The sequence below is a fragment of the Stegodyphus dumicola genome, chromosome 11 (assembly GCF_044657685.1).
Source record: "Stegodyphus dumicola isolate Sdum_Otavi_A_Nest chromosome 11, ASM4465768v1".
NCBI classification, from domain to species: Eukaryota; Metazoa; Arthropoda; class Arachnida; order Araneae; family Eresidae; genus Stegodyphus; species Stegodyphus dumicola.
This window is the reverse complement of record NC_140778.1, coordinates 62,305,118-62,316,789: the sequence shown is the minus strand read 5'-3', so window position 1 is coordinate 62,316,789 and position 11,672 is coordinate 62,305,118. Positions and strand designations below refer to the sequence as shown.

Genomic DNA, 11,672 nt, shown 5'->3' with positions numbered 1-11,672 from the left:
ATTAAAACTGGTAATCAATGACAAACAAAAGATAGACTTATTAACTCTTTATGACAAGTTGCAAACTCAACTACGCGCATTGGAAACACTCGGTTTAACCAAAGAAAAATTTGCAGTTGTTTTATTTCCTTTAGTGTTCCTTTATTAAATCAGCACTTCCTGCTGATTTAATACAAATCTGGTAAAGACAACGAGGTATGTCACCTGAAACAACAGGTAAGAGTGATTTGGAGTCATTGATTGATTTTCTAAAAAGGGAAGTAGAAACCGAATTTAGAGTTAAACTTACCCGTGATGTTTCGGGTTCTGATAAAGTAAGTAATAAGAAAAATAAGTTTTTTGACACAAAATCTGTTGTTCCAACTGCATGTGAACTAATTAATGCAAATAGTAGTAAGTGTAATGATAATTTTCAAAAGTATAAAAAGTGTGATACTTGTATTTTTTGTGAAAAATCCCATTTCTCTGAAAGTTGTAAAGATGCATCTTTAATTAGTTTAGGATGTAAGAAGGATATTATTAAGAAAACGAATGTTTGTTTTGTGTGCCTTAAGAAAAACCATAGAGCAAATCAGTTCACAGCTAAACATAGGTGTACCTTATGTAAAAATCGACATTTTGTGATTACGTGCCCTGACTTGCCTTCTAACAAAACAAAAAGTGTCACAAAGTTAGGGAATGACGAAAACAAAACAGGCATTCTTAATAACTATGTTAAGGTATCAGATGTATATCTTCAAACTTTAATTGTAAAAATTCAGAATGGTTCTAAAGAAATGTTTGTACGAGCAATTTATGATAGTGATTCTATGAAATCATATTTATGTAATGATGTTGCTCAAAGGTTAAATTGTAAGTGTATTGGTGAATCAAAAAATAAGCAATTTCTTTTTGGTGGAGTTGAGACTTCAGAAAATGTATATAAAAACTATGTTATTGAAGTAAGAAATATATATAGTAAATATAAGTGTAAATTAGAGGTACTTGGTCAAAACAAAATTTGTTCTGAAATTAAGCAACTCCCATCTTGTTCGTGGTTACGCGAAATTAAGTCATACGGTATCAAATTAAGTGATTTAGAAAATGGTACGTGTAAGGTAGATAAAGAGATAAAATTACTAATTGGATTTTGCTGGTAAGTTGCTAACTGGAAAAATTGTTCCCCTTATGTGCGGCGTCAGCGCGGTGCATACGCAGTTAAGCTGGACTGTTATGGGTAAATTTACTGGCACTGAGACAACTATGATAAATTATGCATCCCTCCTAATTTCTTCTCTGTTAGTGAAGGGTCAATGTATTAGTGATCTCTGGAAGTTAGATGTTTTGGGTATTAGAGAACCTTCCGTAAGTAAAACCAAAACTCAGTTACAGGAGGATACGCAAAAATATTTTGAAGAGACTCTTACGGTAAATTCAGAGGGAAGGTACGAAGTAGCATTACTGTGGGTGTTGGATAGCTCGCTTTTACCCGAAAACAAAGTGATAGCAGAAAAATGTCTTGTAAGTACTAAAAGGAAATTAATGACTACGGGAAATTTTGACGCTTACGGAGACGTTTTCCAGAACTGGTTAGCACTCGGGATAATTGAAAAAGTACCGGATAAGAATAAATATAAGGGTGTACATTATTTACCTCATAGAGCAGTTGTTAAAGAAAATAGTAGCACGAGTATAAGACCGGTGTTTAATGCAAGTTCTCATTCGCCTGGTTACCCAACATTGAACGATTGTTTATCTACTGGACCAAATTTAATAGAAATTATACCTTCGATTCTTAATCGGTTTCGCAAGAATTACGTTGGTGTCACTTCAGATATAGAAAAAGCGTTCTTGCAAATATCTATAAGGGAAAAAGATCGAGACTTTTTGAGATTTATGTGGTTCAGTAGGGATAATCAAGAACAAGTTGAACTGTATCGGCATGGAAGGGTAGTTTTTGGTATTACGTGTAGTCCGTATTTATTGGCCGCTACAATACAATATCATTTGAGTGTAGTTCCCGAAAGCTTAAGTCATACAGCGGAGATTTTGAAAACATCCTTTTACGTAGATAACTGTGTGGCTAGTATGGATTCAGAAATAGAAATGAGAAAGTTTGTAAATGAATCACAAATAATTATGGCTTCGGGTCATTTTAATTTAAGATTCTGGAAATCCAATATAAGAAGTGTTGTGCCAGAGGAAGATTCCTCCACGGAAGGAGATGTGTCTGTTTTGGGCCTTGTATGGCATACAGTTACAGATACCTTATCTTGCAAAATAAGTCAAGATATAAAATTGGATGACCTAGTTACTAAAAGACTAGTTTTAGCAGTAGCTCATCAGGTGTTTGACGTTATAGGGTATACGGCTCCTGTAATGTTGATTCCAAAACTAATTTTACAGGAAACTTGGAATTTAAGGCTTAAATGGGACGATGTTCTTCCCGATGAATTAACCAAAAAGTTTAAGTTTTGGCTTAAAAAGTTGTACTTGCTATCCAGTATCCAAATACCTAGATGGGTAGGTCTCAAATCTATTAATGAAGCTGTGAGTATACATCTGTTTTGTGACAGTAGTAAAAGTGCGTATGGTGCATGCGTCTTTTTAAGAGTACAGACTGGCAAACAGGTGAAGGTTAGTTTGATACACGCAAGATCGAGAGTAGCTCCTTTAAAACCTATTACGATTCCTCGATTAGAACTTCTTGCTTGTAATATTGGTTCTAGGTTATTGTCTTCAGTTGTTAATGATATTGGCCTACATGAAGTTCGTATTCATTGTTGGACTGACTCCTCGACGGCTTTAAGTTGGATACGACGAAATCAACGTTGGGGAGCATTCGTTTTTAATCGTGTACAGGAAATCAGGTCGTTGACCTCCCTAACTGTATGGCGACATGTCCCTGATAGTCTCAATCCTGCTGACCTACTTTCTAGAGGTTGTTATGCAGATCAATTAATAGAACGAAAATGGTGGGAGGGACCTGATTGGTTACGGGAAGATGAGGCAAATTGGCCTAAATCTAATGATGAACCAGATGAGGATTTGGTTAATTCAGAAATACGTAAGACAGTTATTGTTACGTTGGCAAAGAGTGATAATTGTATTGGATGGTACTATAAGTATTTCTCATCATTTAAGAAAATTGTAAGAATGTTATCATGGATATTCAGATTTTATAATAATGTACGTAAGAATAATAATAACAACCATTCTAAGGATTTGACTGTATCTGAAATAGAAAAGGGAGAAATAGCTTTAATGTTATTAATACAAAAAGAGTCGTTTAATGGTGAAACAGATGATAAGCTAAGACGACTCAAACCATATGTCGATAGTCAGGGTCTAATAAGAGCTAAGTCTAATGTTGCTTATCGTGACGACTCTAGCAGCTTTAAGTTCCCCATCATATTACCTTCTGAGCATCCAGTAGTCAAATTATTGATATTAAGTGCACACAGAGATTTGTTGCATGCAGGTACATTATTGATGTCGCATTTAAGAGAAAAATACTGTACCTTAAAATCACGTAAAACTATAAGGAACTGTATAAGAAAATGTGTAACATGTCAGAGATTTAAGGCTAAAAGAGTAGAGACAGTCCCAGGCTTTTACCAAATGATAGGGTTCGTGATTCAGACATTTTTGAAATCGTAGGGTGTGATCTTGCCAGACCCTTGCATTTAAAGACGAAAATCGTACATTGTGCTCTTCACCTGTGCGGTTTATCGTGCTATCCATATGGAACTGGTTACCTCATTAACAACTGTATCATTTTTTCAAGCTTTAAGATGTTTTATAGCACGTCGTGGACGCCCTACCACCATATATTCCGATAATGGGAAAAATTTTGTGGGTGCAGAGAGAGTTCTGCAAACCATTGACTGGGACAGCCTCTGCTCTAAGGCTGCTGAAAAGAGAATACAATGGAAATTTAATCCTCCATCCGCCGCTTGGTGGGGTGGATGGTGGGAGCGTTTAATACAAATTGTAAAACAAATATTAAGAAAAATTTTAGGTTGTGCTTCTCTTGGTTATGAAGAGTTACTCACTGTCTTGTGTGATTGTGAAAGAATTGTCAACTCAAGACCACTTACGTACGTGTCTGACGATATTGAAGATCCCTTGCCTTTAACTCCAGAAAAATTTCTGCATGAAACTCCACAGTCGGGTGTACCTGATATTGACAATGTGGACAAAGAAAAATTGAGTAGAAGAGCGAAGTATCTCCAGAGAATGAGAGAATTGTTAAGAGTGAGATTTCGCTCTGAGTATCTAGGGCAGTTAAGACAGCAGTCTACCAGAAATTACAAAAATAAACCTCTCTCCGTAGGAGAAATTGTCTTGCTGGAGGATCAAAATAAATACCGTGCATATTGGAATTTAGCACGCGTTATTCGAGTGATCCCTGGTCGAGATGGCAACATAAGAGTTGCTCTTGTAAAAAGTAATAATTCAGAGTTCTTGAGACCGATATAGAGATTGTTTAGATTGGAACTAGATAATATAATAGATAATACTCAAAATGAGCAAGTTCCTTTCACCACCAGTAGTGGTAGAGTTGTAAAATCACGAATAATGTAATTTATGTCTTTGAGTTATTATGATTAATTTTTGTGCTATTATTGTTGTATTATTACTCAGTATTAATTTTGTTTTCAAGTAATATGATTTAAGTATTAAGTAATTTTCTTTGTTATATAACCATCATTTATATTGATGTAAGTTTTATGTTTTGAGCGTATAGCCATCCACTCAAAAGGTGGGAGAATTGTGGCGACACACTGCCTTTCTGTGGCAACCCTAAAGAATTCGTCTGTCACGAGGATCACATGCCCAGATGATGCATCGTTACGTCTACGTCTGCTTTTCTGTTTGATAGTTAGTTGCACTTAAGATTTTGTAGAATTAGAAATGTCGTGAAAATAAATGTTGGTGTTTTTAAAAAGTGTCGGCTCAGATTTTTGAACCTATGATTTACTTGTTAAGCAACATAAGTAAATACAGTACAGTCAAAAGTCATTAATTCGGACACCCATAATCCGGAATGATCTATAATCCGGACCTCAAAGCTACAAACTTTCTGCGCATGCGCGTTTAATGTGTAACGGAGTTATACGCTAAGCTAAAGTTATCTAATTCAGTTAATGTTGCAGATTGCGTTGTTCCTTAATCTTCGAATTGGATCCGGCTTATTATTTTTTGCAGACTGTTAGAGCAATTTTATAAAAGTAAGCTTGAGCTTGATTATGTCAAATAGAATTTCCGATATATATTTACTACAAAGCGAAAGTATGTTTTGAAATCCAAAATCTGTTTATGAATTTCACACTGCTCTGCGGCAGAGGGGGGGGGGCAGAAACGTCATCATTAGATTATGATAGATTAGAAAGATTATGTCAAATAAAATTTCCGATATATATTTACTAATATGTAATTTGTATCTACAAAGCGAAAGTATGTTTTGAAATCTGAAATCTGTTTATCAATTTCACGCGGCGGATTGGAAGTTAATCTGTCAGCACTATCCTTATCTTCAGGGCAGATGTTTTTATTTTATTTGGTTTATAATTCCGTACTAAGTGTAGTATTTTATCTCGATGTACTCCGTCTTTGATATGATTTAAATCAAGTTCCTGGTCATTATAATTCGCTTCCGATAGTGAAGAAAGTGACCCAGAGGTTATTGAAAACGAAAACATTTCGATTGACAAATTAGTCGGTATTCTCAACACAGCAATTATAGGACTTGAACAACGGAACTTTGTAACTAAACAAGAAATTATGTCTGTTTAATAGAATTAAAGAGAAAGTATTATCACATGAAACGAAGCAACTTACATTGAAGGAAATGTTTAATAAAGTAAACAAATAAATATTAAGCTTTTTCTTTTTGTAAATTTTGATACCCTTTAGATCATAATTGTTCTTTATTTCATAAATTACGGTTTCATATTTTTAATTTTGTAATTTCTGCATGCCATCTTACCAGATTTAAACTGATGATCTATAATCCGGAAAAATCGATAATCCGTAATCGCCGAAGTCCCGAGGAGTCCGGATTAACGACTTTTGACTGTATACCTTTATATATCCTGGTAACTACCTAGGTCAACTGTGTTTCAATCTGGTCCTGCTCTTCACATAAAATAAAAAATCAAATGTGAGAAATGAGAGTAACTATTTGTTTAACAGGGCATATTTTAAGCTCCTATTAGAAAAAAAAGATACATAATTTCAAGTTATTTGTATTAAATATAAAAGAAAGAAATTTAAAGACCTTTGAAATGAAAAGACTTTTGTTTAATTCATGTCAACAATTACTTCTATTACTCCAGTGGAGAGCTATGAAGATTTGATCAGAGGATTCAGGCATTATCCTATAAAGACAAAATGTCTTTTCTAATAATATATTTTACTTTTTACAGCAACAGAAAAATAAACCAATCAGCTTGCAAGAATAGAAAACATTTTATAATTAAAACAAATAACATAATATTAGAGATTATAAGTTATGTTTGATAATAATCATCAATGTCCAGTCTTAAAAATTCCAACTTTCAAGTTAATTAATAAAAGACTCATATTGATTATTCAATGCAAAATGCTTGCATAGAGCTTGATGAATTCTCCAAATAGCAAGTGTATAAACTGCATGCCCTCATGTTCCAAAAACACAATGGTTTTGGCTGTGGATTTGAGATAAACAGGAATAAGTTTATCAAAAAAAATTTCCAAAATACTTCTTTTTATGAACATTTTTCTACCAAATCTTCAAATTATAAACAATGTGGTCCGAGTTTCGATTTGGGTAGTAAAGTTGCTTGTTGAGGTTTGCATTTTTAAGGGGTAACACTGTGATAAATCTGAACACTACTGGTATACATAAAATTACAGTTTCATTGGAATGCACTCTATTGCCTATTTGGGAATAAAAGTTTTCTCTGCAATGCGTGTTGACTTGCATTTCTTCATTTATTTTCTAAAAGATTTTCCTTGAGTTAAAGAAAAAAACACTTTTTTTAAATTAATTATTTATAACTCACTCATACGAAAAATGTATTACATAACTGTATTCTTAAAGAACAATACATATTCTTCTGATTTTAGCTTACGTCCGCTAAAATCAAACAACAGTTATAAAAGGAGGAGGAAACAAAAAGAATATGTTTGCTTTTTCTGTCTGAAAGAAGAATGCTCAACTACACAAGACACTAATTTCAAATTTATACTTTATTGGGACTTACTTTCCTGAATGCAGGACAGAGGGGAAAAAAATATTTATTTACATTTACATATAACCATGTGAATCGCATATAAAATGTGAAATTCTTAATTTACTTCAAAAGTTTCTTTCCATCGAAAACATGTGCGGCTTTCGAACATTCATGAAATCCACTACGAGGCTGCTGTCGTCATGAAGTTTGGCCACCCCAAGTATATATAATAAGTTATTTGCACATGCAAGTATGTTAAAGGCACATATTGCTTTCCACACAGGTACAAAACAACATGAGTGTGTTCGTGCCATTTATACTCAAAAGTCATATTAAATCTTTATCACACATGAACAAGTTGTATGTGATGAATTATTTGCATCATTAAAATAAAACTGTTTACACACACTGGGGGCAACTTACATGAATGCAATGTTTGTAAATCATCCGCACACACAAGTGCATTAAAGAGACAAATACTTATCCAGCAACAATGAGAAATGACATGAATGTGATATTTGTAACTAGATATTCACAGTTAAATGTGTGTTAGAAACATACATATTTTTACCCACACTGGTGAGAAATTATAAACATGTGCTAAATGTAGCAGTTCATTTAAATTCAAAGGTTATTTAGCAATACATGTGCTTATTTAATCTCATGAAAAAGTTATATGCAATAAATCATTTTCATGCATGAGTGAATTAGCTAAGGAGTTTATTAAAAAATGCTGCCTCTGCAGGGAGATATCTCATATTTAATCTTCAAATGTTTCATGCTGCATGACTTCTGTTCTTGTGAAACTTTAGCTGAACCACGCTTTTATACTAATCACCATAATGCCATTTCTTGCAAACTGTAAATACAAATAAGAAAATATCTAGAATTACAAAATAAGCTTACTTTTAAGTCCTGAAATATTATTTGAATTTTCAAAACTGAACACAATGTAAAGCCAATAATTAAAGTCAAGAAATTATCCAAATTGGTGTACAAATATTTCTAATTCATTTTTTAAATCTGGGACACAACACAATATAAATCTGATTTAAACTTATCAAAAACACAAAACTGTAATTAAACTTTATTAAGGTTCACTAGAAAGTATGAAATTATGCATTGTATGGATATTTACCTAAATGATAAGTGGAATTTGGTTGGAAATTAAGAATACAGATTTGTAAATAGATAAAAAATAACTAGAACAAGAAAAAGAAGTTGAAAAGAAGTATTTAAAAAAGACTGATGAATAACATTTTGAATAACTCTAGAGTTCCATTTAATTAAATGAAATTTAAAAAAAAATTGTGTACGTACACTCACGTTTGTGAAAATTGCAACACCAAGAAGGAATCATCATAATTGAATGCAATTTAATACACAGTTGAGTGGTAGTGGTACAAATAAATGATTAAATGTTCAAAGCAAACAAACAAGAACAAGAGATCAGAATCAGTATTTTGTGTGGCCACCACGCGCCGCAATAAGTGCTGCTACACGACGTGGCATGGAGTCAAACAAAGTTTGAATGTCTGACTGAGGAAGAGCATTCCATATCGTTTGTACGCATACCCAAAGTTCGTCTGCAGACGCAACAGGACGAGGAACACGAGCAAGACGCCGACCAATGACATCCCACACATGTTCAATTGGCGACATATCCGGGGAACACGCAGGCCAAGGAAGAAGCTGTACCTGCTGCGCTGCAAAGAAGGATTTAACAATCCGAGCAGTATGAGGGCGGGAATTGTCCTGTTGAAATACAGCGCCTGGCAAGCTTTGAAGGAAGGGAACAGCTTCGGGCTGTAGAACTTCACGGATATACCGGTTGCTGTTCAGATTGCCCACAATTCGTAGCAATTGAGATCGTCTATGATATGCTATGGCGCCCCAGACCATAACTCCGGGTGTTCGTCCACTGTGGCGTTCACCGGCATAGCGTCTGACACGAATGCGGCCATCATGGTACCACAAATTAAAGCGGGATTCGTCAGAAAACACGACATGCTGCCAATCAGCACGCCAGTCTCTATGCTGATTGGCTCATTGTAGCCGCAGGCGGCGATGGTCGTGCGTTAGGGGGATCCTGTATAAAGGAGTCCGTGCGCGCAGTCCACACTGCAGCACACATCTACGAATTGATGAAGCACACAATGAAACACCTGTAGCTATTGACCACAGTGCTGCCAATTGTCTAGAGGAAGCTGTACGGTCCGTCCGCGCCATGCGGACCAGGTGTCTATCATCGCGAGCTGACGTCACATTTCGGGGTCCACTCCCAGATTTCCGAGTTGTCCGACACTCGTCCGTCCACTGCTTCCAAACGCGCATCACTGTGCTGCTGTTACGCTGCACACAAGAGGCTACTGCATGATACGACAATCCAGCTTCACGAAGGCCGATGATTCTCCCTCGTTCAAACTCTGTAAGTTGTTCAAATCTCGCTCTCTTTCGTCGACGAGGCATAAGTATAGATTGAGTTAACGTTTACCACTAGCAGATAACCACCGATAACCATACACGCCTCGCTACAGCAGTCTATTTATTCGGATCCATCAGCCGTTCAGAGGGCGCTGCTCAGCATACGCATGCGCTACGGATTTGCAATTCTAATCATTTGCATATCATGCGCTACTTTGCATTTCCTGAAAATTTCAGCCCACTCGCGTAAGTCCTTCATGGTGTTGCAATTTTCACAAACGTGAGTGTATTTTCATTTAAAATGAAATTACATTGAATTACCTAAACAAATATACCCCATCATATTATTTATTTAAATATGATTTATAATGTAAAATGACACTTTCCTTATAATCAAATAATTATAAATACAGTACAAAGTGTTTAATCCGGGAGTCCATAATCCAGAATGATCTATAATCTGGACCTCAAAGCTACAAACTTTCTGCACATGCGTAGCGTTTATGCATGCGCATAATACGTTTACACATGCACGTTTAATGTATAACGGACAGTATAAGCTAGGCTAAAAATGATCTAATTATCTATTTCAGTTAATGTTGCAGATTGTGTTGTTCCTTAATCTTCTAAATGGATCTGGCTTATTATTTTTTGCAGACTATTAGAGCAGTTTTATAAAAAGTAAGCTTGAAGTTTCGATTATGTCAAAGAGTTTCTGATTCTGAAGCTGCCAAAGGATCTACAAAGCGAAAGCATGTTTCGATGTCCATCAAACAAAAAATGGATAAAGGCATGAAGAAAGTGACAGAGAGGTTAGTGAAAACGAAAAAATTTCGACTGACAAGTTAGTCGGTATTCTCGGCACAGCAATTACAGGACTTGAACAGCGGAACTTTGCAACTGAACAAGAAATTTTGTCTGTTTATAGAATTAAAGAGAAAGTATTAGCACATAAAACGAAGCAACTTAAACAACTTACATTGAAAGAAATGTTTAATAAAGTAAAGAAATAACTATTAAGCTTTTTTTTTAAAATTTTGATACCCTTTAGATCATAATTGCTTTTTATTTCATAAATTACGGTTTCACATTTTGGTACTTTTCTGTTTTGCTTGCGCAAAACTCTCCAAGCAGTCTTTGTTGCCAACATCATACAGTACACACATAAAAAATGCTAACAAATGTTAATTCTAAGAATTTTTTATTTTGAAGGCATAAACATTTTAATATGGTTTAACATTTTGTAAAAATACATTAATTTAAATATTTACTATGCTTTCATGGTTCTACATCCTGATTCGCCGGTTTAAATCGCGTGACCCCAAGTGATCTCATCTCACGTAACCTGCGCTACAAAAATCTAATTCTCTCAGCAGTTATCTACATTAATTTCAACTTAAATCTTAATTTGGAATACAAGTTTAAATGCAAGAATTATTCCAATTTGTACGAATAGCTTACTCAGAAATTATGTAAACCGCAGTGCTTTACTTCGCTAGTGCATTCTCATTAGAATTTATGAATTTAACAACTGATTTTGCCTTTTCTATATTTTTGCCTTCGGGTGAGCAGTGTGATTGCATTCTAATTGACTTAATTACCGTGAATGGTCTTAGGGCATAAAATTTAACTATCTTGTAAAAATTCTACATAATTGTATGCCAGTATTGAAAGAAATAATGAATTGGATAAGAAATGGCTGCGACTTGTTTTGAAAATGAGGCGTAAAAGGTTATCAGCGAAGATATTCCGTTTGGCATCAGTTGTACCATTATTGGCGACTTTATCGTTTGCGCCGGCAAAACAGAAACGTACCCCTATTTTTAATTGTATAATTTCAGCATGCCATCTTACAAGACTTAAATTGATGATCTATCATCCGGAAAAACCCCTAGTCTGGAATCGCCGAAGTCCTGACGAGTCCGAATTACGGAATTTGTACTGTAAATAACTATCTAAGATTGATGTTTTAATTTAGATGAAAGGTTAATTTCATATAATATTTTTTATTATTACAATTTATATAAAAAAGGCTAAACATGACTGAAT

The 11,672-nt window shown here is 34.7% G+C and overlaps 1 protein-coding gene across 1 annotated transcript in view; it reads right to left on the bottom strand.

Moving 5' to 3' along the window:
* Positions 1-7,196: 7,196 nt before the first annotated feature.
* The window catches only part of LOC146994048 (uncharacterized), a 62,338-nt gene continuing 57,862 nt past the window's right edge, over positions 7,197-11,672 (bottom strand). Inside the window, exon 4 of the mRNA XM_085826751.1 lies at positions 7,197-8,058. The gene's annotated coding sequence lies outside the window, so the exon portion shown is untranslated. The remainder of the gene's footprint in view (positions 8,059-11,672) is intronic.